This window comes from Vicugna pacos, chromosome 7, assembly GCF_048564905.1.
Source record: "Vicugna pacos chromosome 7, VicPac4, whole genome shotgun sequence".
NCBI classification, from domain to species: Eukaryota; Metazoa; Chordata; class Mammalia; order Artiodactyla; family Camelidae; genus Vicugna; species Vicugna pacos.
In genome coordinates, this window is record NC_132993.1 from 1663930 (window position 1) to 1690841 (window position 26912).

Sequence of the window (26912 nt, forward strand, 5' to 3'; positions counted from 1 at the left end):
ACCCAAGTCCGTACACAACTCCTAAGTGTAGACACACGTGCGCACTTCGCTGAAGCACAGCCGGTTTGCAGTGTCGTGTGGGTTTCTGGGGCACAGCACATGATTCGGTTACGTGCACGTTCCTTCTCACGTTCTTCTTCCCTGTAGGCTGTTACAGGCGTTGACTGAGTTCCCTGTGCTGCCCTGTTCTGCACATAGCAGTTAGTTGCTTATCTGTTTTATATGTAGTAGTTAGTATCCGCAAATTGCAAACTCCCAGTTTATCCTTCCCACCCCTACTAACCCCCCCGGTAACCGTAAGTTTGTTTTCTGTGTCTGCGAGTCTGTTTCTGTTTTATAAATAAGTTCATTTGTGTCATTTTTTTAGATTCCACATAAGTGATATCATATGGTATTTGTCTGTCTGACTTACTTCACTCAGTGTGATGCTCTCCAGGTCCATCTGTGTCGCTGCACATGGCATGATTTTGACTCATTTTCTGCCCGTGGAGAACGCTGTCTCCTGGGAGAGATGAGAGTGCTTCATATTTTGAAAGCTTTTGCTACAGTTTCCAAATTGACCTTGGGAAGGTTATGCCCATCCTCTCAGCATGTGACAGGCTCCCTGTCCCCAAACACCTGATAAAGGTAGATTTTGATCCTTGCCAGCTGGACAGAGAAAATGCAATCTTGTTGTCTTAATTTTTTCTTTGAATTAACTTGTCTCATAATATTCGATTGGATGTTGTATCTCTTCTTGTTGTCTCCTGGTGCCACTTGCCATTTTGGTCATAGTCTCCTACCTTTCCTGTTGGCTGTAGTTGCAAATATTTTAAAATACTGATAGTTTTTCTTTTCATTGTATTGATGATGTCTTTCAATTTGCAGAAACAGCAAGTTGTTGTGTAGTAAAACCTAGCAAGGTTTTCCCTTACAATTTTTTTCTCTTGCTGCTCTGCTAAAAACCTCTACCTCAAGGTTAAAATAGGGTTAAAAAACCCCCAAAATACGATTTCTTGTGGCTTGTTTTAGTTTGATTAATTAATCAGTTACATCTGCTTTAGCTTATTCCTTCTAAACTTATTTTTCTTTTCGTTTCAGTTTGTGCCTTACAGTTTATTTTATTTTTATGCCAAGTTTAGAATGAGTCTCTAACTTTCTTTCTTTCCAAACAGTTAATGAGCTTCCTCTGCCTCATCTTTAAAACCCTCTCTCCTTTCCCCAGTGAGTTTGAATGCCTTCCCTGTCGCAGCCTGAGTTGTCATTCCCACGAGGACTGGGTTGCCCCGAGCGGGCTCCTCAGGGCAGGGCTGTGAGAGGTTTCAAAGGAAATTATGTTTTAAAAAAGCAGGCTCTTTCAAGTAATTTTTGGAAGCCTGGTTAAGCAACAGCAACCAGACTCCCTTACTGTAGGAATTCTCAGAATCTGTAACGGCTAACGCGCCCTGAATGATGTCACCTGCTGGCGGGAACACAGCGATCCATCACCACGCACCGGTCCTGATCCGAAAGCTCCCCCTGTGGTAGTGAGCGCGACCCACCTTGCCGTGACGTCGGAGCTCTTGTTGCCCCGAGGGACAGACCAGAAGCCGCGTCTCCAGCTTCCCGGTGGCAGAGAGTCTGCCGCTCGTCCCCCAGCAGAGCCGCACGTGTGCCCTCGCGGTCCTGAGCGGCGCCGTCAGCGGCTTGTGCCCGCTGCTCCTGTTGCTCCCACCCACCCCCTTCTTACAGCGTCTCACACTGTGTTCTTTTTAGCGCTGGTGCTGCGAGTTTTATCTTGAGCATTTCAGTTGTATTAATACTTTTTGCCAGATTATGCTTTCATACAAATTTTTGACTCATTTGTCTAATTGTAAAAATAGCAAACAAACAGATAAGACTCTTAAATTTACACATAAAATTGCAAGATGCTCATGACTTTGTTGGAGGGAAGCTGACAGTGTTATAATCCTCAGTTTAGCAGATGTGGTAGAGAGGCCGGGTCTCTCCATCTCTTAAAGTCTTCTCCTCTGCCTCTCAGTTAAGTTTTTGCATTTTTCTTCATGTGTGTCTGCACATTTCCCAAGGTGCTGTACATTTCTAGATATTTTCTGTTTTGTCATAGTTTTTTGTTAAGTGAGACCCTTTTTTCCATTATATTTTTTAAAGTACAGAAAACAAAGAAGTAACAAGAAGTCATAAAAGGGAAATTATAATGAGAAAAATAAAATGTCAGTTATAACAATAAATACAAATGGGCTAAAATTTTTAATGAAAAGAACAGCTTTTATCCTGGTTCAGAAAGAAAAACAAACCATATGCTACGTGTGAACACAGACGTAAGCAAAAGGGCAGAGGGGGTTGGGCAAAGACACACCCAGGACACGCAGAGAGCACAGGCGTGGCGGGAGTCCTGCAGCGTCATTAGAAGCAAGTCATTGTGTGAGACTGGAGTGTCTGCCTGTAGTTAAAAAGTTTCCGTCATCATTGGTCTTCAGTGTCCAGTGAAATAGTGAAGGGTGTACAATAAATACGATTGTAAGTAGAGAGAGGAAACTTTTTCTTACGTTATTTTCAGTAAGCTTTCTTGTTTTACTTTCTGGCGGTTAGTTCTATAGTCTCCACGCGGCTAACTTATTTGCACAGTGTGAAGTAAGAATCAAGGCTTTAAAAAAGTATCTCTGATTGTCCTGGACTCTTTTATTAAAAAGACTAACCTCTCTTCACTCTTTAGCAGAGTATTTGTATTAAACAAAGCGCCTGTGATCTTCAGGGTCTATTTTCTGGCTTTCCTTTCTGTTCTAATCGTCATTTTGTCTGCTGTTTCACCAGCAGCACAGCATTCTAGTTACTGTAACTTTGAAAGATCCTGTATTTAGCAGAGCATGTCTCCTGCCTTCAAGAGCATCGTTGCTCTTTGAATTTTCATAAAATTTTAGAATCAGCTTGCCAAGTTTCTAAAAAAAATAGTCTCGGGTTTTGATGAGGATTGCCTTTAATATATAGATCAATTTTGGTGAATTAATATCTTCACCATAAATTGTCTTCCAATCCATGAATACTTTATGTACCTCCATTTACTTACTTCTTATTTGACTTATAATAACATTTTATAGTTTTTTGCAGAGAGGTCTTGCATCTCTCCTGTAAGTTTCACTCACAGTCATAGATATTATTTGATGCTCTTGTAAATGGCTTTTGTTTATAGTGGAACCTGAGACAAGACTACGGAAGCAGGCAGTTTATTTAGAAGGCAATTCCAAGAACCAGAGCAGGATGAGCGGGGCAGGAAGAGTGTGGGCAGCTGGGACTCAGTCTCACAGAACACGTGGGAGGGTCTTGGGCTTTTCCCACCGAAGGACAGGCTGGGACATTTGCCAACAGACCTATCTCTCCAGTGATGGCAGGTTGCCTCCGGGGACATTACTGTCCCCGCACTTCTGAGTGTCTCTGTGCACAACTGGAAGGACTTCTGTGCCTTGGGTGAGTGAACGCCCTGAGCAGGAAAGCGGGCCCCACAGTGTGTGCTTGCTGTGGGATGCATGGAACTGTCCACAGCGGCTGTGCTGAAATTGGGCTGGCCGGTAGGATGCGTCCTCCCTAGGGTGCGCTGCAGAACCTGCTGTGTTACTATTTTTAAAAATTATTTCTGTTTGCTGACCATGGAAAGGTGTCCAATTGATTTTCATAGTCTGACCATAATCCAGGGACCCTCCTAAATTCACTTATTAATTCTAATAATTTGTCTAATGATGCTCTTGGACTGTGTTCTTACAGAGTTGCACTGTCTGTGAATAATGCCAGTTCTGTTTCTTCTGTACCAGCCCCTGTGCCTTTTATTTTTCTATTGCCGTATCGAAGCGTCTAGACCTTCCAGCGCAGTGCGGAGCAGAGCGGTGAGGACAGGCAGCTCTCTTACAGAGGAAACGTAAAGCTGTCAGACTTGGAGGAGGGTGTCTGGTTTGGTTGCTTGAAGACATTCTTTATCAGGCTGAGAGCATTTTCTTCTACTCCTGGTTTTCTAGAGGGTATTGATCGTAAGTGAATATTGAATTTTACCATTTTTTAAATCTATAGAGATACTTTTCCTCATTTCCTATTTTTTGTGGTGAATTCTTTGGAACACAGCAGTATTCAGTTATTATAAAAAAGGTCTTTGCAAGAAATGGCATTGATGGAGAAATCAGAAGGAACTTTGTTCACCCATCCCTTACACTGAAAATGGGAGTAACAGTTGCTTGAGGCAGAGGGTCTTAACTTTCCTGTTGCTTTTCTTCTTGATGATTGATCGGCTGCCCATCGACCTCCGGGGAGCCTCTGGGCCCCTTCTCAGAATAAAATGTCTCAATGCATGAAATGAAATATACAGGATTTTGAGGGAAACAAATTATGTTGAAGTATGTTGCTGCAAAGGAAATAGGTTGTGTTGTAAAAACGTGGTATGACGCGGTGGTGTAGTACGTGTGTGCTCTCCCAGCACGTGCTGAAGTTCAGGACGGAGTGCAGGCTTCGTGACCGGGATAGTCCTGGGCCCGGGTGGTGTTCTGAGACATCTTCCACGGTTGTCCTGGGATGTGAAATGTTCTCTGATTTTGCTGCTAATTGGTGTGGTTGCCTAAGAGGTTCGTAGAAATGAAGATGTAATTCTTCCATAAGTTCCCAAGCCCCTGAGTCCTCTCTGTGGACCCTGTGGGGACGGTTAACCCCAGGTTAAGAACTCCTGCCCCAGAGTCCAAATCCTGCTTGAACGGCGCCCGGCCGCGGGACGCTGCCTCCTGGGAGCCCTCACACCCATGCCCGCTGCATGCTTGGGAAAGCTGTGCCTCCCCCCAGCGTGAAGCCCCTTGGCTCTCACCCTCGCAGATGCGTTTTCCCCATCACGGCTCCATCCCGTGTCCCCGCTGTTCTGTCTGCAGACCTGTTCATGCTCCCTTACACAGCATCGCATTGTGCACATGCACACTGGCGTGTATATTTGCTGCCTGTCTCCCCACTGGACCGTAAGCCCTTCTAGGCTGTTCTGGTCTCTGGTTTGTGTCCACCACTAGCCTGGTGCCCATCCACGGGAGGTGGCCATAAAAGTTTGTTGAAGGGATAAAAATGGCTCCTCTCTGAGTTGCATTTTAGCAGTCGAGGCTGTTGCAGGAAGGAGCCAGATAAACTCACTGTGGAGAGACTGTCGCCGACCACGTCATCTACATCAGGCTTGGACAGGGCCTGCAGGAGGCAGTCCTGCAGCTGAGAAACTGGGGGGCTGAGGTGCGCCGTGACTTGTTCGCCTGCAACGTGTTCTGTTCCGACACCGTGAACCATGACTGCGGTTGCCTGTTTGCTTGGTTTGCCGGAAGACTTGTGTCCTGATGGGAGCACACACAGGGCTCGCGCGTGTGCTGACGGCTGCAGGGTTACCCCTTGCTTGTCTTGTTTCCCTGTCTCCCTTGTTCTGTAGCACTCACCGGAGAAATGTAATGCATTGCGCTTACTGGTCATTTCATTTTAGATGATGTGTGTTTTCCTGTGTCTTATCAGGGTGGGGAGGAGGGGAAACAGACAGGTGAGTCCCTCTCTTCCTGCCTGGCAGGACCACTGGCTCTGCTGCCCCACCTGGTTGATAACAGGCAAAGCCGGACATGTGGCTGCAGGAGCCAAGGTGGGTGGAGTCGGGGCAGTGCCAGGACGGAGGCCGGGAGGCGGCGGCGTGTTTGTGCAGAGCTCAGTGCTTCATCCTTTGGGAGCATGGAGGCCTGAGGCGGGCAGGGCTGGGCCGTGTGAGGATGACAGCTGCTCTTCATGCAGGCCGATAAGTCAAACACCCCAGGTTTTCAGGGAAGGTGTGGGGAGAGCCCAGTCGGTTGCCTGCTGGCCAGATGGCTTGCTTTCTTCCGTTTCTGACTGTGGGGTGTGCCCCACTTGTGAACTCTGCTCTCTGCACCCTTTGCCCCATCTGGACCAGATTTTCTTGGGCCTGACCTCAGCGCCTGGAGGTGCCCCGTCCTTGGTGAGCAGGATGGGGGTAAACGTGTGCTGTGGTCCTTGGAGGTAGAGAACAAAATACAGGTTCTGTAGTTTCTTCGGTGGAAGCGTGACACATTTTCTGTGTGCTGTCCCTGTGACCAGGTCTGTTACCTTCCAGCATCAGTGCTGCTTCCGCCTGGTAGATACCGTACGTAACTGGAGATGGTCTTTTCCGAGGGAGCTGCTTTAAACACACTTCAAACTCCCTTCCCCACGAAGGAAAAAGAATGTGATTTTTGCCCCACATTTTGGCATCTCATTCCACGGCAAAGGACTCTGGGCTTGGCGTGAGGACGCCTGCCAAACTGTAGCCCTCCTGAATTCCAAACATATTTGTAAATCCCCACAGACGGGCTCCTGCGTCTGAGCCCCGCCGTTCTACCCGGCAGGGACCCCCGAACCCAGCGCTCGCCTTGGGGGCTTCCTTCCACTCGGTCCAAACGGCGTGGGAACCGGACGTGACAGTGGACACTCTGGTTCAGAGGGACCCTGTGTCATGGTTACAGAATACTTCTGATTTTGCTGAAGTCCGTTAGCTCTGGTACCTGGTAGATTCGGCTTGATGTCACTGCCATCAGCACCTGCAGTCTGTGGGGTCAGGCTGCTCGGAAGGGACATGTCCGTCCCAGTGAATCGGAGGAGAGTGACGAACGGCAGTCGGCGTCAGCGGGCCCCGAGGACGCGCCGCGCCGGGCTGCCGGGCGCCCCTCCTGCCCCAGCTGTGCCGGGCCAGTGGCGTGAGCGGCCTGCGCTCTCGGGGCACCTGGTGCTGGGCAGGTCGGGGCCCCGCTGGCCCCTGCGGCTGCACCACAGGCTCTCAACACGTTTAAGGCAATTCTGTGGCGTGAAAATCCACCTCGCCTGAGGCGTCGGGGTTTATTGAAGGCGGGATGTTGATTTACTTCGGTGACGTTCAACATCACCTGGACATCTCTTGTGAATTTGGTGGGAATACAGGTACCCACCCCCACCCCTTGCGGGGGAGCTTGGGTCCAGCCAGCTTCAGGGCTCGGATCTGGGGAGGAGGCCAGAATCCTGGAGTCAGCCGCCCTGACGAGGGAGGGGTTCCCTGCTTGGCTCCCTTTGAGAGTGCTTGGCATTTGCAGGCGGTGGTGAGGGTTAGATACGCATTCTGACTTCCGGGAAGAATCATTATCAGTGCCAGACCCGGGGAGCCAGAGGTAGCCCTCAGCTTCATGCAGAAACAGAGGAAAGGGGGTGGGTAGAGCTCCGTGGTGGGGCGTGTCCTTAGCAAGCACGGGGTCCTGGGTTCCATCCCTAGTCCCTCCGTTAAATAAATTAACAAACAAATAAATACCTAATTACCGCCCCCCCACCGCCAAAACAAACACACTAGAGGAAGTAGTCGGGATGAGAGAGCTTAGAAATCGCCCCCCGGTTCTCTTGCCCCAGGACCTCCGGGTCCCCCGCACTCCCAGCTCGGTGCATGACCGGCACCTGCTGCTCTGAGCAGGTGTGTTGGAGCCGCTGCTGGGTAGCTGGCTGGTCTGGCTGCCAGTAGTGGGGACCGGAAGGTCCCCTAAGGACCCCGGGGCCCCACGCTGACTTGTGGAGCCGGAAGAGTTCAGGGCTGAGGCATGAGTCCTGGGGGGCCTTCCCTGTGGCGGATGGGCAGCACGCAGCCAGAGACGGAACGAGTGCAGAGCTGGCAAACCGGGGCTCAGCCCGCACCCCCGAGGCTTGCGGTCACAGAGCTGAGCCCCTCCCCTGCGCGAGGCCGTGGCCCGTGCCCCCGGACAGGTTCCCTGGGCCCCAGGGACAGGACCCTCGGCAACAACGCCCTGGACCGGCTCGCGCGGGGCTCCGCGCCGAGATCGGAGGGACCGGTGCGCGTCCCGTCGGCTGTTTCCCTCCGGGTGCCCGGCTGGCCCTCCCACGCGTCAGTCGCCTGCGCCTGTGAAGAGCCGCGCGGGAGGACGGCGCCCGGGGACGAGCTCGCGTAGCAGCCGACGCTGGATTCGCGACTCGGCCCCGATGGCGTGCGGAGCGGGCAGGTGGCTGTAAGGCCCCGGGGCGCCTGGGAGCGAGACGCCCGCTCCGCTCCGGCCGCCTGCTCTTGCGGGTGTTTCACGCTCCTGGGGTTGGCGCCCGGGCATTTCCGCACGAACGGAAGCCGATCGCAGACAAAATGTAGACGCGGGGGCGTGAGGCGGGGTCCGCCCGGCCGAGGCGCTGCCGGGGGGTGTGCTGGGAGCCCGTGGCGGCCTCGGACCCCTGCCCTCCCGCGGGCCCCGCAGGGGAGGGGCCGGGGGGCTCCGGGGGCGGTGGTGAGGGGTGTGGGCGCCAGAGCTGCTCCGCCCTTCACGTGGGAGCCTTTCCCCCACGTGTCAGCGGCAGGGTCAGGCCTCCAACGTCCAGAGGCCGCTGGCCGGGAGCCGTCGGCTCGTGGTCTGAGCTCAGGCTCCCGTTAGCAAGGGGTGTCCTGTGGGCCGCCGTCCCTTGGCCACATGCGTCCGTTCTGTGGTTTCATCTGTAGGTCCGGTGTTTGGGGCTGAAATGCATTTGCGAAAGTACGGGCTGCCTGTGGTGATGGCGGGCAAAAATATTTTTAAACTGATAGTATATATTCCAGCTGTCCCAGATCCCCAAGTGCAGGTGGACCTGGAGCTGGTCCCAGGGTCGGCCAGGAGCACACGGGTGGTGGAGGGGCCTCTGGTCTCTGCGTGTCTCCCCTGCGTTCTGCCCAGGACCAGCTGGGAGTTGCTCCCAGGGGACCTGGGGGTGCTTCTGCCTTGGCTTCGTCCACCCTGTCATCACGGAAAGGTGGTCATCGGTCGGAGATGACTCTGAGGAAGCAGGTCACCCACACCTCTGACTGGCGGACAAATGGCCTTTTGTAGATGATGGTCTGCAGTGATGGTGGCTCTCCAGGGAGCGTCCACACACTGGACTTGTCTCCACGTGGGTGGAATGATGTCTGAGGGCAGCTTGGTTGGTTCAGGAGGTCAGCCCACACCTTGTTCCCCAGAACAAGAAATCCATCTCCTTTCCTTCTGGAATGTGCAACGGGGGGCCCCTAGGCCCACCCTCCTCCTCCTCCGCTCTGGAGCACGTCCCATAACTGGTTTGCAGGTGGAGAAAACTGTCCTGAGAGAGACACGCCATTCCCTGTGCCGATGCCCGCTTGGTGGTCTCGTTTCGTGAAAACAAGTCTCCTTGCCCCGTTGTACGGTGAACCCAGGACCGTTCCAAGAACCGGAGCTCAGGGTGTGAGAAGGTGCTCTGTGCAGGGAGGGGTGGGACTCGAGGGACAGCTTGGGAGCCGCTTCTAGGGGGGCCTCAGCCCGAAGGCTGTCCTGTGCTCCCCCAGTCACCGCCGATCGTCTGGCAGCAGGCCCTTCACGCTGCGGAGGCTGGCATACTTCCCAGGGGGTTCGCGGTTCCTAGCCTTTCTCCTCTGGAAGGCGGTTGATGGGCTCAAGGATCGCGCTGGGTTTGGATGCATCCTTTTAAAAAATGAGCAAATTGCGCGGTTATTACTGGTGTGACTTTTCTTCCTGAGTTTAACCTCGTTCCTGGAGCGCAGGATAGGGAGTTCACGGGCGTTTTCTGTGGATCTGGGGGAGCACAGAGGAAAGAAGCCCTGGAGCTGAGGCTCCTCGCCCGGCCGGCTGAGGGTCCGGGGCGGTCCCCCCGCTGTCCCTCCTGCCCGAAGAGCGAGTGCTTTCTGCGCCTTTGAAGGATGATGGTGTCACCTTAACTGGTTCGAAAGTCTGAGAGTTAAAAGCTCCCTCTTGAACCGGCAGCCCTTTAGAATTTACGGAGGGACAAGCTACATCAGGCTCAACGAGCCTGGCCCCACAGAAAGTCAACACTTGTCTAAAAGCAAACACGGTCTTCGAATACAAGGTCAAAGCGAAAGAATGCCAGCCCCTGCCCCGCCCCCGACCACTTGTCTCCTTCAGAGTTGGCGAGGGCGACCCAGCCCTCGTGCAGGTCAGGTGCGTGTCCCCGCAGACACCGGAGTTACTATTAAACCCGAAATTAATAGATTAGATAACAATTGCATGCTTTTAGTGCCAGTTAATTTAATCGCTGTGTTTCTCCCTCCTTTTACGAGGCAGGAAAATGCAGCCGTGGTGGCGAGTTCTCAGGGCGGGACTCCGTGCCCCAGTGGCCACCAACCAGCTGTGCCGACACATGTAATCCCCTCAAATTCTGCCCCCGATGATGTCGGGGGGAGCCCTTCAAGCAGGGCTATTAAAAAGGGCCTTGAACATGCTCCTTGCTGTAAGATTTATGCTGGCTTATGCTAGAATAACAATGAGGCGGTGGTATTTGTTTGAAAATGAAAGGATTATAGGGTCTTTGTAAAATGAGGAATTTAGTTTTGGGGAGGGGCCGAAAAAGGGTGATTTATTTTTTGTTGATGTTCCTGTGAATCCTTTGATATGTCAACTTCTGTCACTGCGTATTAGGACACTTGTAATTTCTTGAATCAACCAAGATGAAATACACACGGCCTCAAATAATTTATGTCAGAAACTCAACTCAGCACCGTAAATGCCTGGGCTTTTGAAAGATTAGAATGAGGCTGGGCTATTTGGTCTTTAAAGACCTGCAGGTAATGTGGTAAACACCAAATTTAGGTGTTTTAGCAAGAAAAAAGTCTCGGTTCTCCCTGTGTTGTTCTGTGGTGAGAGGAGTGTTTCACTTTCAGTGATTTTTCCAGAAAGTGACAATGAACAAAGTTGCTCCTCTGAGTTCTGGTCAGTTTCCTGGGAGGGCAGGTCCTGCTTGCAGGACGGCAGCGCTTGGAAGTCGGGAATTTCATGTAGGACCATTTCCAAGGAGGGGGATGGCGTGGGTTTTGGGGTGTGATCAGAGTGGTCTTCACTGGGTTGTTTTTCTCCGGGCTCGCCCAGGGGAGGTGTCCTGGGACCCTGTACATCAGAACCATGTGTGTCCTCGTCCACTGCAAGTTCCCGAGAGTAGGGCCACTGGCTTGCCTCCCTCATCACTTTATCCCCTGGCGTGTGGCCTGGGCTTCGTGGACCCTCACTCTGCATTCGTGGCCAGTTGGATGTGTGAATGCAGACCACTCTTGTGCAGAAGAAGACGCTGTGGCCTCAGAGGTGAAGCGGCTTAGCTGAGCTTACCCGGCAGCCCGGCAGCAGGACTGGGTCTCAGACTCAGGTTTCTGGACTCTGGGTTCAAAATCTTTAAAGAATACGGTGTATTTACACTCACGGGTGGCTTGCTGGTGGTAAGTCACTTTTTCCCATGATAAGTTAATAAACAACAAACAAACAAACAGGTTCAAAACAAAACCCAGCTTGGCTCTAACTCCCACCAGTGACAATTCAGTTCCCTGGGAAACGTAACGTGTGTAGTTTTTATGAGTGTGGGTGTCTGTTGGCACTTTTCTCTTGTGCTTGTCATTTTCTTCTGTAACAAACTGCCCTGTTGCACACTGACCGCTTTCTGTGAAGAGTTAGAAATGAAACGTGTGGCATGATCAACTGAAAGAGAAATGCCTAGTTTCGCACCTGAGAGGGCCTGGCTCTCGTAACTGGGAAGCCCGGGGCACGTGGGGCACGCTGACGCGTGAGGGCAGCGGCGGCGGGGATGAGGGCCCTCCGGTCTGGTTTGCGGTGATGTTCACAAGAGCCTTGCAGGACCAGAGGACTCTTGAGACATGTCCTTCCCGACACAGGATGTCCTTCCCCATGGGGCTGAGGGCCAGGCCTTGGTTTAACCTGGAGGTAAAGCTGGGGGGCACGATGCCGTGTTTGCACGGTGTCTGGCTCAGAGATGGGTATTTCTGTTGGAAAAGGAAGTTGATTACCGAGCCCTCTGGGAATCAGCAGCAGCTCGGATGGCGTGGCGGAGTCCAGGCGGGCACAGGGTGGGAGAGCTGAGGTCTCCTTCCTCACCCTGGGAGGGCCAGCTGTTAGCGTGTGTGGACTCTTCGCCTCAGTCCGCTTAGCGCTGATGCAGGATGCTGGTGTGCCCAGGGACAGCTGGGTAAGCAGTAAGAAAATGGGATGAATGCTTGAAAATCTACCGGATCCGAACCACGTAGAGTGTTTCCTCTTTAACCTGATACTCCAGACCCTTCGTTTTCTGGTCCCGAGCCCCTCAACCCTGCCGTCCTGTGGAGCTCTGTTCCCCCACCTCTGCATTCAAGGCTACCTTCTCATCCAGTGAACCACCGGTGTTGTAACCACATCGTCCTGCAGAGCAAAGTGGGAGCCAGGGAGGGGCCAGTCTGGTCTGAGAGGACAGCTGTCTAAACAGGCAGAGCTGTTCCCTCCGTCCGTCCATCTCAGGCGCGCGCGCACACACACACACACACACACACACACACACTCATACACACTCACACTCACACATTCACATGTACATAGATGCGCTCACAGACACAAACTCACACAGACACATGTACACAGACACACTCGGATATATAGACACAGACAAACAGACAGAGACATAGAAGACAGACACATACACTCAGACACACACAGACACACGCCTCTTTCGTTTATTGTATGGTTTTCCCTGAAGTCCGTCATTCTCAATTCTTCACCTTTTTCTGTCTGGCTTGACTGGACAAAATGAAGCAGAAAGTATTTTTTATTTACTCTGAGAAAGCTGAGAGAGGCTGTAATTTGTTTATGAAAGGCGCATCCCTAAAAAGGAAAAAAAGGCAAAGAAAAGTTCAAAACGCAGACACCTGCTGTCACCCTGATGCTGACCCCTGGGCGCTGAGCGCACGCATCCCAGACCGTTGCCAGTTGGAAGACGGCTCAGCGAGCTCACACTGATCTTTGGCCCCTTGTCCTTGGGAGGATACCGTTTCTGGTTTCTTCGATGAGATCATCGCACACTTTAAATCCCTGAGTGGCTGCACTTGATCTCCAAAGAGCTGCGGGACCCAACGGGCTGGTCCTTGGGGAAGAAGCCTTTCCCAAGCTCTCTCCCCAGCATCTGGTCTGCTGCACAGGCCCTGCCCCGACGCGTGTTCCCGAGGGCGGGCGTGGCCTCAGACCTCGGAAGTCTCACCATTGGCCTATTCCCTCTTTGCATTCAAAGTTTCTCTCAGAATTTATTGAGAGATTCCAGCTTAGAATTAGCCGTATAAAGATGGCATGTCCCATCTTAGTCTCTTAAAAATCACCCAAGGTTGCAAGAAGAATCAGAACAACAATGCAGATGGCATTTTTATGACAAGATCAGGAGACATCTATAAGCCTGAAATCCAATATACGAGGGAAAGCTGCCAAGGAGAAAGGGGGTTAAGAGACGCCCGGGAGGACACCCAGCTGCCGATTGCAGGGCGCGCAGACAGAGCCCCTCTCAGGAGGGAGGGGCCTGTCCCGTGGGGAAAGCCAACAACCCTTTGTTTGGAAGGAGGACAGATGATGGGGCAGGCGGCAGGAGTTCTCAGGGTTCAGTGTGGCAGAGTCTCGAGAATCAGAGAAGGCAGTGTTAAATGTAAGAGTTACACAGTGAGCTGTATGTGTAAAACAAACCCAGTTACATGTATATCAGTGAGTGGGATGTGTGTATGTATATAAATTATATGTGTGTATCAGTGACATACACATACATCAGGGGCTTGGTGAGACCAGGTGGAGAAAAACTCTGCATCAGGAGTGGCCGTGTGCTGCTGCCTTCGTTGGCTGGAACAAAATAAATCTAAGTGAACTTGTTCATACATAATCCTGGGCACAGGGAGGATTCCCATTTGCTTAGAACACAACCTTGGATTTTCCACCAAGTGTATCTTCATCAGATGGCTCATGGGAAAAAAAAAATCTCATTCAGTGGTAAATTATAATGTAAAAGGTTAAAAGGTCTATTTTTAAATGCCAAAGGGAAATGTATTCAATTAACAGGATGAAGAGATGGCAAATGAAAAATATGGCCTGTTCGAAAAATATGGCCTAGAGGTCAGTGACAGTCATGACCAAATTGGTCATCATGAGATTTAAAGCCGATCGAGCAGTTTACCTCCATAAAACAAGAGCACAAATCCAAACTATAAGAGCTCATGAACAAAAAGTTCCAACAGCTGGCAGGTAATGATCAGCTGGAGGTTGTTGGACTTAGGCAAGAGTTGAGTAAAACTTCCTGTGGTCTGGCAGGCCTGCTCCTGGGTGTGTGTCCAGAGGAAAAGAAGACAGGATGCCCAGAGGTGCCACAGCCACGTTCACTGCAGCACTGTTCCCTGTAGCCAAGACAGAAACACCCGGTGTCCATCCGCAGGTGATGGACAAAGGAGACACAGCAGACACACAACTGCCAGCATCTTGATTCATCCAGAGCGGGGGCTGTGTCTTCCACCATCTCTGTCCCTTTGAGCGGGGCACACAGGGTCCTCCAGGTGCCTTCCGTAAGCTCTAAGTGGATTCAAAGCCTGCGGTTTTGTGAGGGTTGTTATGTCCGTTTCCTCCTTCTGTGTGACTCCTGGGTCCCAGCTCATCAGTGAAGATGCACCCTCACCTGCATCATGGGCTCCGCTTTATCATGACCCCTCGGCCCCTGTTCCATGCTCCTCACGTCCCCTCCCTGCCCCACTGCCTGCATGCATACTGACCCCCACTGCATGAAATGTCCCTGCATGTCCCTTATGTGAGGCACATTTTACACGTCTTCTCAGGATCAGCTGAAATCTCAGGCATTTTCCACCCCTGTCCAAGTCTTTCAACTACTTCAGCTGAATTCTAATCTCTTCTTTTTCAGATTTCCTGTGTAGGACATTGAACTTCAAATTCTTTTGATTTGGAAGTCTTGACTCCTTTTCAAAATGATAGACTCAAGTGTCTTTCCTAATGTATTCTACACAACACCTGAAACAAGGCTGCGCAGAGAGTGGGCTCAGGGACTGTTATTTTATTAACTGATTGACATGCTGGAGGGTATTGCAAGGGGCCAGCAGGAGGCAGGGTTGCCTACTGACCAACAGTGTTGTACTGATGCAGTCTGTGCCTAATTGTGTTTAATTATTGCAGATGTGTAGCGGTCTGTGCTGTGTGCGCGTTCCCGGAATCACTTCAGTGTGTCCATGATTGATGTCGGGGCTGCGCGGGTTGCAGTATTGGCGGTTTGAGAAGGATGGAAACTTGAGTGGTAGTAGATTAATAATTGCTGTAAAAGTGAAAGCAGAGATGAGGCTTTAAGCTTTTGGCAGGGGAAACGGCGATGATTCTCTGTGAAGTATCGTTCCCAAGAAAGGAGGAGTCACCTTCCCTAAAATACCCTTTCCATCCTTAATGCGTTATGACTCTTCTCTCTAAAACTTTCCCCTCTTGGCAGTATCTCCTACACAAGTGTGGGGTTGTTTTTCCAAGAGCTGAGCCGATCTTTGCCTAACGGATAAATTGCAGTGGAAGATTAAGCTGGAGGGGAGAGAACTGAGCTGGGCGATTGAAATGACCACCTAACAGCTCTGGCCCCTCCGACACCCCGGCCCTGCCTGCTGACTCTGCTTGGCCATCGCGAGTTGTTCTCTGACGCACCTCGTGCAAGATTAAAGATAGAGAGGATTATTTTTTTTGAGCAAAAACAGTAAGATTCTTAGAGATTTCCTTGTCTTGTTCGGGGAAAAGATGCCTGATGTTGGCAAAAATGGATTCAAGACCTAGGGTTTCGCAAGTTGCTTCTCTTCTCCTTGTGTTTAACTCCCAAGCCGCATCTCATCGGTGAGGTTTCCCCCGGGACCACTGAGGACAGAGAACCTAAGACCCAGGAGTGACATTGCTAAGGAATTAAAACTATAATTTTATCCATGAAGTGACTGAGGCCTGCAAAAGGTCACTGGATCTACTCAAGGGCCACAACCAGTACCCACCTGTCCTATTCCTAACTGGCTGCCTATTTTAACACTTAGTTTATCTGAGCGTGTTGACTGCCACATGCCTGCTCTGTCCCTGTTACAAGTACAGGCCACTCGTCGGCAGGGAATATTCTTTAAAAACAAATTTTTTTTATGTTTTAGTTGAAGTATAGTCAGTTTACAGTGTGTCAATTTCTGGTGCGCAGCATCAGGTTTCAGTCATACATACACACATACACTCCTTTTCATGTTCTTTTTCATTGTAGGTCACAACGAGGTATTGAATATAGTCCCTGTGCTGTACAGTAGGACCTTGTGGTTTATCTGTTTTATATGTAGAAGTTCATGTCTGCAAATCTCAAACACCTGATTTATCCTTCCCCACCACCTTCCCCCCTGGTAAACATAAGATTGTTTTTTGTGTCTGTGAGTCTGCTTCTGTTTTGGAAATAAGTTCACTTATGTCTTTTTTTTTTTTTTTAGGTTCCACATATAAGCAATATCATATGGTATTTTTCTTTCTCTTTTTGTCTGACTTCACTTAGTAGGACAATCTCCAGGTCCATCCATGTAGCTGCAAATGGCATTATTTTATTCTTTTTATGGCTGAGTAGTATTCCATCATATAAATATACCACAACTTCTTTATCCAGTCCTCTGTTGATGGACATGTAGGTTGCTTCCATGTCTTGATTACTGTAAATAGTGCTGCTGTGAACATTGGGGAGCATGCATCTTTTTGAATTAGAGTTCCCTCTGGATACATGCCCAGGAGTGGAATTGCTGGATCATATAGTAACTCTGTTTTCAGTTTGGTAAGAAATCTTCATATTGTTTTCCCTAATGGCTGCACCAAACTGCATTTCCACCAATAGTGTACGAAGGTTCCCTTCAGATAATATTCTTGATGTACTTTTATTTCCACCATCACATCCCTGTTGTGACATGTTGCTGGGAAGCAGATGATGCTCCATGAATTTCCAAGAATACGAGTAAATCACCCACTGGGGGGCTGTTCTGGGTGGTTCAGCTCTCTACCTGGGGCTGGGTTGCAGCCCTGCCTGTGGGAGGCTGCGTCCACGACCTGCCCTTGTGGCTTTCATCTTGTTCATGTCAATAAACACGTTCTTTACTTTGGAGTCGTTGGTATCATGTCACACTTGGGGAGCATTTTACGCACTTGTCTTCGTTGTGCTCAGGAATCCATTTCTCCACTTGTAACATGGGGATGCTCCCCGCCATGGGGTGTGTTAGGCAGTGATCGTGGTTAAGTCACGAGGGGCAGAGTCATGGAAATCGGGAGGCTTCGAGTTTTGTTCAGACCTTGACGCTGACGGACACGCGACATTGGGCAGATAGTCAAGCCTTCCTGGGCCCCTTCTGAACTCTCCGTGAAATGAAGCAACGGGGCTGACGGCCGTGGCGGCCCTTTCCACTCTGACCCTCTTGCTGGAACCCAGAGCACGTGGAGGATTGCGTGCGGGTTTGGTGAAGGGCCTGCCCCTCCTCCCCGTGAGCGGCCAGGGGAGGTTGCACAGTCACCACTGGGAGTGGACCTCTGGCGGTGAGAACTTCCGCTGAGCCCTGCAGCCAGGGTCTTGGACCGCCCGGTGTCCCTGGAGGGGACAGAAACGCAGCAGCTCCTCGCCAGAGGGGTGCCCACGGGGTCGGGATGCTGCACTGAGTACCACCCCCACCGTCCTGTCTTCCTGCCTCTCCTTCTGGAGACTCAGACCACCACATGGGCACCTTCCGAGGCCCCGGTGCCCTCCCAGGTGCACGTGTCAGGTGAAGGGGTGGCTGCCGGGAGTGGAGGACCCCATCCCATGCGAGCATCACCGAGGCGGAAGCAGACAGGCTGTGGCCACCCTCCCGTCCCGCCTGTGCACCCCGTGCTGATTGGGCTCCATGGTTCTCTGGCTCCCTGGGGCTGCGGGGTGGGATCTGTCCACTTGAGAGCTTCCTTCTCTGGGAACCAACACCCTATTTGTCATGCAACCTTTTTCTCAGTACAGAGGACGTGAGGTCCTTGGTCACGAGACAGGGTGGACTTGAGCTGTCCACACCTGCGGTTTCCTAAGGCGTGAGCATCCATCTGGTTCCTGGCCGCTGCCCCGTCCATACATCTCATTCCGCAGACTGTCAGGGAGGTCTGGAGAGATCCCATCTTGGCCAGGGTGCGGCCAGAGCCAAGACCCCTGCTGCTCTCCCCACCAGGACCTCCTGGTCCTAATGAATGGACATCCCTACCTGCTCTGCAGTCCACTGCTTCATCCAGAATCAGTAGACGGGGAGGAGTTTGGCCTCATCTACGGTCAGTTCGATTGATACCTGACCTGTTCACAGGCCAGAGCTGGTGTTTGACGGGGTCCATGGTTTGATCCTCCCCCCACCACTGTCTGCCTGGTGGCCTTGGGCACGTTTCTTCATCTCTCTGTGCTTCAGCTTCCTCACCTGTGACTTGGGAAAATACCCACCAGACAAAGTGACTTGTGAGGATGGAACTGGGGCGGGCAGGCAGCCCCACGGCCCCCACTCACCCAATTCGCTGTGGCTGCGCGGGGAGGAGGGCGGGTCCTCTCAGAGGGAAATCTGGGCACCGCACTGAGACTGTAGAAAGTCAGGAGAGAAACCCGGCGTGGACAAGAAGACCGATTCAGTTCAATCATGCACTTGTTTCATGGTCACCAGCCGTGTGCCCAGGACGCTTGGCGAAGTCGAGGGAGTTGGGAAATTGATGTGGTCCTTGCACTGAGAGGGTGTGCGTCTGTGAGAGGAGGGGGGCACCGCGGCTGGCCTGGCCGGGCTGTGAAGGAGTGGGTGGGCAGGAGTGACAGCTGGTGGCGTGCGGCAGACCCCTGGTTGGTGGCGACAGGGACTGTGGGAACAGAGTGTGCATCTGGTGTGCCCGGTGAGGCCGTCTGGTCTCCGGGTGGGTCCCGCAGTTTCCTCCCATCGAAGGTGGGGGGCTGGTGAAATGGGGCACATGGGCCCCTCCAGCTCTGTCGTTTGTACACTCCAGAAATGTCAGCGAGCACAGCGAGAGAGAAGCAGTTGCTGGCCTGGAGCTGGTAACTGGTAACTGGGGTGGTAACTGGGGTGACTGGGGTAACCGTGTTCTCCAGTAACTCGGCGCTTTGCAGGGTGTCTTGTGGGGTGGGGACGGGGTCTGAGGTGGCCAGTGACACACCTGGGCAAGGTGACCTGAATGTGATTGATTTCGTTGGTCTGCACTGAATTTGCACGCATAGGGGCTCATTCACATGTGTAATTGTAAAATTCTCTGGGAAGTACCCGCAGACGGCTCGCAGATACTCTCTGGGTACGTGATTCCACGTCTGAACACAGCCCCTGGGGCCGGCGTGCGGGCGGGAACCATGCTCTCCAGGCCCCGAGGCTGCAGGCCCGCTCGGTGCGCTGTGACCCTGTTGGCCTCTTGCTCTGTCCAGCACTCGTCCGCCTTCCTGGCTGTCGATGATGAAGTTGATAAGCGTAACTTGCCGACAGTGACTCCAACATGCGTGACACAAAACCTGGGTCCCACCCATCTCCCCGCAGCCCAGTGCCCAAATCGCAGCTCGCACTGGGCTGCCTCTGCGTCTTAAATCCCTCCCGGGCCTTTCCTGAGCTGCTCTGCTCCCCCGGTGTGCGGATCCGGGCTGGGGCGCTTGCAAACATCTTACTGCCGTGCCAGCGCCAGGCACTCACAACTTACACCCGAGTGCTGCTTCTTGGTTCACAAAAGCACTTTTGCAGCTATGATTTAACCTGAGTCCCACCACCACCCCGAGACAGGCACTTTTATCCTCATTTTTCAGCAAGGAAACCCTGGAGGAGCAGGGGACGGGGCGTCCAGGGTGGGGAGCCGGCCTCTGGGCTCCGAGTTCGGAGCTGTTTCCCTGGGATCCTCGGGACGCCCTTGGGCGAAGCCCGGATGGACCACCTTCCTGGACCGTCCCGCCCAGATGTGAGCAAGGGGCAGGTGTTTCTCAGACTCCACGAGACTGACTGCAGGAGAAGCTGGGGTTGCTCGCAGCCGGGCCGCGGGCCGGCCTCCGGGGAGGTTGCGGATTGGCTCTCCCTGCTGCTGCCGACTTCTGACCCCACTCCGCTGCGGGTCCTGAGGCCAGACGTTTCCTGATGTGATTCCTCAAATGGCAGCGCAACAGAAGGCACGCACGGGCCTCCCGAGGAGCCTGGACGCTCCCAGGGGTGACTTGCTGTTAGAAACTGCCACCCGTGGGGGAGTTCCCTTCCCGCTCGTGGCTCCTGGGCTGAACGCGGGGAACGATGCCTGGGAGCAGAGCAGGCACTTGCAGTGTCTGTGGCGTGCTTAGGCAGCTAGTGAATAATGCAGCCACGTAAGCTTAAGGGGAAAACCAGCACCGCTGTTTGCGCTGATGCAAAGGCACTTGGGCTCTGCCTTCCTTTCAGGAGCTGTCTGTCGGGAAGCGAAGTGGAGCCGGAGAGGCGGGTCAGTGGAGCGGTGTTTTGGGACTGCCCCTGGAAGCATTTTTGCTTGCTGCTTTTTCGTCTGACTCTGGTGGTTCAACTAGACTAGTGGGTTACTGAGGGGCCTCTCAATAATGCCTGAGCTGATTCAAAGAAATGGGGGAAAACTGTGAGTGAGCAGGTGATTCACCAGCCAGAGTTGTTTGAGGACACCTGCGCTGTGTGCGGCTGGCTGAGGGGCGGGCCAGGGGTCCCTGGCCTTGTGGGGTGTGTGGGTCAGCGGTTCTGACCCACGGGTCGCACCTCAAGAGGCTGGAGCCGGTTATGCAGGAAGCAGCGGCCGGGGGACGGTCCTCTCTGTCTGAAGGAGGCGGGCCCGTCCCTCACTGGGAGGTCTGGGTGGCTAGGGGGAGGAGGACGCGCACGTCTCCGTCCGAGGATCCGAGGCCAGGCTGGGGCCGGGCAGCCCTTGTGGCTGTGGTTGTGGCGCTGGGAGAGGTCGCGGGCAGGGCTCCCTTGTCCTCAGGAGTCAACGGGACGGGAGGCTGCTCCAGCTGGACGAAGGAAGACCCGGAAAAACGCTTTAGGAATTTGTGTCCTGAGGCTGGGGCCTTTCCTTTGTGACCTTGTCACCCTTGCAGGCGGGCTCCACGGAACGCCCCGTCTTCATCCGACCTCATTTCCCTAGTGGCTGGTAGCAGGAAGAGAGCCTCACTGAGGAGACCCAAGTTGTCTGCACACAAGTTCCTGCCAGAGGCCCGCTACTGATTGGAAATGAGCCGTTGTGATGTTTGGAGTGGTCCTTTCTCTATTTCCACCCATTTTAACCAAGAAGAATTGACTTTCTTTTCAAATCATGTCATTGAAACAATGACACATGCTTCCCACATGTGGTCAAACTTCATTTTTCCACCAAAACCAAGTTTTGCCCTGAAGCCAGAACACATGTAAGCCAAACCAGCACCCAGCATCCGACAACGGGTCTGCGTGCGCTTCTGTCTGTGAGGTTGGGGGATGACAGTGTGAAGCGATCGTGCGCCCCCAGATCTGACCCCCAGCCCCGCACTTCCCACCTCGTGCTCAGGGAGCAGGGCTGCTCCCCGTCCTCCGTGCTGTGGGCGGTCAGGACGCCGCGGGACGGCCGGCAGCGCTCTCGCGGGCCCAGCAGCGTCCGCGCTTCTCGCCGGCAGTGCAGAGGGTGGTCTCACTGTAGCCCCGCGACGGCTTCTTCTCCCGACGCCTGCCCACACCCCTGTGGCTGCTACGCCGCTTCTCTGGCTGACACCCCCACAGCAGTAAGATCGCGCGGTGATGTGCCTGTGCGACGGCCTGGCCCTGCTGGCCGCTGCCCCTCGTCCGCTCCTTCCTCCGGCTCGGGACCTGCCGGACCACTTGGCGGCAGTTGTGGCTCCGCCCAGGCCTGGTTCCCGGGGCCCTGCGCCTGCTCTGTGGACGGTCAGGGACTCCTCTTCCCCGGATGCCCCTCGTCTGGTCTCGCTTCTCTGTTCAAGAGCACTCGTCCTGGGGACTCGGCAGCAGAATTCATGGGAGATGAAATGTTACTCCAGTAAGTACTTCCTAGGTTTTGAGACCAGCATAGCTACCGTCTCTGAAACGCACTCAGTTAGAGATGGCAGACCCCCCCCCCCCGACTTGACTGTCGCGGGTTTTCTGCATCCGTGCTCCCGTGTCCTCCCTTCTTGTGCTGCGTGACGCCTGCCAGCCCCTGTGCTGCTCATCTCCTGCCCGTCCTTGGAGGCGAATCTCCAGCCGAGCCTTCAGACCCCTCCTCCAGTGACCCCAGCCTCACGCTTTTGTTCTTGACCCTGAGTGCTCACAGTCTGGGTGTTTCCTGGGATAAGGCTGATTTATATCGTGAATTGCCTTTGTGGGCATAGTCGTCAGGGAAACGCAAACCAAAAGCACTCACACCTATTGGGATGGCTACTGCTTGTAAAAAGGCAAATGCTGGTGAGGATATGGACGGAAGGACATCTCCGTGGGCCGTTGGTGGAGGTGTACATTGGTGCAGTCATCGTGGAAAACAGTATGGAGGGTCCAGCAATCTTTCCTCTGGGCATGTACCCAAAGGAAATGAAACCAGTGCCTCAGAGAGACCCCTGCCTTGCCTCACTCACTACGACTTTGTTCATGACACTCGAGATACGGAGACAACCTCTGGGTCTTCCCGTCAGCAGGTGAAGGGGATAAAGAAATTGCGTTTGCACCAAATGATGGAAAACGTTACTCTTCATCAAGGTGTCTGGAAAGAGACACTGCCTTTGGGGCACGTTACAGACCAGCAGTGACCCACACCTGGTCAGCACAGACTCGTTTACAGAATGAACTCCTTGCTGTTGCCAGCTACTCCAAATTACCAATGTTTAATTAAAAGGAAAACATGATTTACTTCCACAAAAGGCTAGAAGTGAAATATGACAGCTTATATGTACAGATGCTGGAGACTGTGCCACTTACACGGACACGTCTGTGGAGTGGAGTACCTGTCAGCTTTTCGGTAGGAGAGCCTGCTGTTTGCAACAAGGTGCACAAACCTGGAGGCCGCTGTGAAACGAGCCAGGCAGAGAAAGGAGAGAACTGCTTATACGTGGAATTGGAAAGAGTCAAGTACATAGAAGCAGAGAGTAGTAGCAGGTGGTTATGGGGGGTAGGGGGGATACGGCCCGAGGGCACGAGGCGGCGGTCCTGCAGGACGAGTGAGTCTAGAGGTCTAACGCGGGGCCTGGGGACTGGGCTGAGTGATGCTGTGCTGAGCCCTGGACGTCGGCTGAGAGAGTGCGTTCCAGATGCCCCCGTCACACACGGACAGAAAAGGGAACTAGATTCACTAGCTCAACGGTAGTAGTCATTCCACTGTGTACATGGACATCAAATCACCATGTCGTACGCCTTCAGTAGATACAATCCTTATAAAAGCACAGTAAATTAAACCAGACGGCATCCTCGATTTCATCATGGTGGTAGCGCAGTGCCTCCCACGTTGGGGACATCATGAGCACGTGGTTGCTGGCCTCGCTGGCTGCCCCTGATTTATCCGGGAAGCCTGGACAGAGGTGGAGTTGTGGTTGGGCAGGAGAGCTGAGCTTACACGTGGGTACCCCTCCTTTCCGCCGCTTTGCCAGGAGAAGGCCGAGGCAGGGCGGTGCCCACCTGAACCCCGCAAGACGAAGTCCCTGCCGCGGGCCCAGGTGGTGCCTGGCTTCCCCGCCCTAGGCGTCCTGCACCCTGGGGTTTCCTCGTGGGGGCCTGTTGTCCGGTGGGGCGGGGGCGCTGGGCTGGAGGAAAGGTGGCAGGGCTACGAGTCAGGTGTCTTCTGCTACGGCATTTGGTGCTGATTTTGTTCCCTCCAGAAGCAGCCTTAGTCCTGCTCCTGCCTGAGGAGACGCGTGTGAAGTCCTGACAGTGCTGGATGCTCAGTTAGGCCTTTTCTATTTTTAGATCCTATTTTATGACTCAAGTGTTGACTTCATGGAAATGATGTCATCATAAAAGTTGCCTGAAAATGGAATCTCCCAACTCTAAACCCATTTCTTTATTGACTTATGTAATTGTCTCCCAGCAGGAAATCCTACCCTAATTTCTGATCGATTTTCAGTCAGCCCCAGCTACCAACACAGTAAAAATGTCTGCCTGAGCCCGTTGTCAAGTAATTAACAAGTGACAGCAGACACTTACTGACACTCAAAAGTTACTTCAAGGAAACACTGAACGAGGCATTTTGTAAAGCAGAAATTCTTCCTGTTTACCTGGGCTCCTGTAGGAAGGGTCGCACAAGTGTAGCTTTTCAAATTAAGTTAAATGAACAGGCGCTCATCGGGTTTCCACTGTGCTCCTCTTCCTGGCCCTGCAGCTGCAGTCGCTAGCCCGTGGGGTAGCGGGTGCCTGAGCGCGCCTGTCACCACCAACCCGGGTTGGGGTTTCTCCTTGCAGGTTCAGCCGTGCGGGTCTCCCCTGCCCCCGTCGGGGCAGGAGGTGGAAACGGGCAGATTCAGCCCTGCTGGTCACGGCCCCGGGGCCCTCTTCCCTGCACCTGTCCCCACCTCCCGATACCTGGGTGTTCCCCGAAGCCCGCTCGGGCGGGGGGCGGGGGGCTGCGTATTTCTCCAACTCTGGCCGTCGGGGCTGGTTCGTTTTCCGAGAACTGTGGTAGGGTGACGGCTCACCGGTGCAGCACCACGTCCCCAGTCTCTCCTGCTGTCTGGGTTTTGCAGCGGGACCTCCTCCCTGCGTGCTGATGTAGCCTGAATCACACCCCAGTTCTGGGCATGTGCAGGTATCCCCTGCTTTTCCAAAGTTCGCTTTACGCTACTTCGCTTTTATGGAAGACCTGCATCAGGACCTGTTTTCACTCCCCATGAGAAATCTGAAGAGGATTTTCACTTTTACCAAAAAAGAGGCAAAAAGCGAAAATCTCATTCAGCTCAGCATGTCTTTCATGGAGCATTACAGGGGCAGCGCCCCCCGCCCGCAGCAGTGGGAGGGGCCCCGCCAAGCCCCTCCCGTCCCCGGGACCCCGCGGTGTCTCAGCCCCCCCCCCAGCCCTGCCGCTGTGACTGTCTGTGCGCCCCTGTGCTTCACCTCCATTTATTCTGTGCACCGTGAGCAAGACCGGTCCTCAGGTAACTGCTCTTTTGCTTTGCACCATTCCGGCTTGGAGAGGTTTCCTAGTAAACGGAACTGCCCCCAGGGTGACTTTTTCATCTGGGTCCTTCTCCCAGTTTGCCCAGATGCTGGGATCTTGGAGAGTCTGCGTGAGGCTTCTCAGCATCCTGGTGTGAAATGCAGTCTACCTTCCCCACACGGCAAGGCATCTGCACCTCCAGGCTGCCCACCTCCCGCCCCTCTCTTGTCCACCAGGCACCCTGAGAACAGGAAAAGGCCCGTGGTCGGCGTGGGGAGGCGGGCTGTGTCTGCCCTGCCTTGCGGGCCGGAAGGCAGCCTGGGGGCAGAGGGAGGGTCGACTTTCCTTTTATTTTAAGTTGGAGTCTAGCTGGGTTACAATGTTGTGTTAGTTTCTGGTGTACAGGATAGGGATTTCGTTATACACACACGTATGTGTACACAATCCTTTCCAGATTCCTTTCTGTTGTAGGCTGTTACAGGATATTGAATACAGTTCCCTGTGCTGTAGATGAGGACCTTGCTGTTCGTCTGTTTCACACATAGTGGTGTGTGTCTGCGATTCTAGAACGAAAAAATATGGAAGTCTTCAGGAATTTGCATGCCCTCCTTGTGCAGGGGCCATATCTTTATTCCAGTTTTAGTAAACGTGCTGTGGAAATGAGCACCCAACATATATTTTAATAAACAATGGCAGTGGTTAACTGAAAGGAGGAGGTCCCTCGGAGAATTTCAGGCATGAGAACGTAGTTGAAAGGAAAAGCATGACTTGACAAAAAAAAAAAAAGAAATGCTATGACTACGATTGCCCTTTTAAAAAAATCTATAAAATAACATTGCACAAAAAATTGCTTCCTTTATGAACATGTGAACAGTCCCTGTGGATAACTAATGTCTTATGTCCCAGCATCCAGTTTATTTGTTAATTTCAGAATGACCTGACTGCATACCTGTTAGATTCAGGGCCACGAGCTGGCCTAATGCAGGTGAAAAGACACTGTTCCTTAGAGTCTGAAATTTGGGGTAAATCAGGAGAGTGGGACGATCTCCAAGCCGGACGATCTCCAAGCCAGACGGTCAGCATCCCCCGTGACGCAGGGCCACTTGTCTGAGGCCTTCAGCAAGTGGCCGTGTCTGTGTCCCCACCTCCTGTGGCACTGACCAGGTGGCGATGGAGTCGCTGACTTTATGACTCACTCTCTTACGCTGTATTTCTCATCTTGCACCAAAACGTGTCTTCTTTTACTTCGCTCAGTAGTTCTAGCTCTTTCTCTTGGAGCTGCACGGAAGGCAGTTGTGGATTCTAGAGAAGGTCGGCATGACTGTCCATCCCTCAGGTGTCCTCTTCCCAGTTTCCTCCAGCCATTCTTACTTGCTATGGGTATTTTGCAACGGGAACAGCTGGGATTTGGAGTCTGACATGGGGCTGGCCATTTACTAGCTGCGTGAGGTTGGGCACCGACGTTAGCGTTTTGGTTAGTTAGGAGCTTGTGTTTTCTCACTGGTGGGACAGAGGTGAAAATGCCGCCATCTGAGATTGCTCTGAAGATGAGGCAGGGAAGTCTGTTGTGACAGTGCCCGCCTGGACTCGGCGCGGCGGCGTGCTAACAGAGCTTTGTGCTGGGCGGCAGGGGAGGTGGCTGGCGATCGCGCTCCGTCCGTCTCGTGTGTTCCTGGGCCCTGCCTGGTTGTTCAGCAACAGATAGTCAATAAAATAAAGTACTCAAATTCGAGTATGGACGCTGGCCTGGCAGCCGAGGGCAGGGAGCGCGGGCTCTGCTCCCTGGTTTCCTCTGAGCTCTCACCCGGGCAGCTGATAGGGCGTAGTTTAAGCAGCATCCACTGCGGAATGCAGTGCAGGCACAGCTCCTTGAACCGCCATTCAACCCAGACGCTCGAGTCTGCGTCCGTCTGTGGTGAGGCCGGGCTTCCTGCTCCCAGTGGTCTGCAGCGGAGTGTAAAGCCAAGAGCAGGGCCCCTCTCCTCCAGCTGGACTTGGGGTCCGCTCTCAGGCACCCACCTCGGGCTTTGGGGAGGTGGCTGA

At 53.1% G+C, this 26912-nt stretch overlaps 1 long non-coding RNA gene and 1 pseudogene across 1 annotated transcript in view; one reads left to right on the forward strand and one right to left on the reverse strand.

Annotated features, from left to right (window-relative positions):
- LOC140697263 (uncharacterized) overlaps window positions 1–26912 on the forward strand; it is a 93692-nt gene that overhangs the window by 20760 nt on the left and 46020 nt on the right. The gene's annotated exons all lie outside the window — the stretch shown is intronic.
- On the reverse strand, window positions 25442–25536 carry LOC116278584 (U6 spliceosomal RNA; annotated as a pseudogene).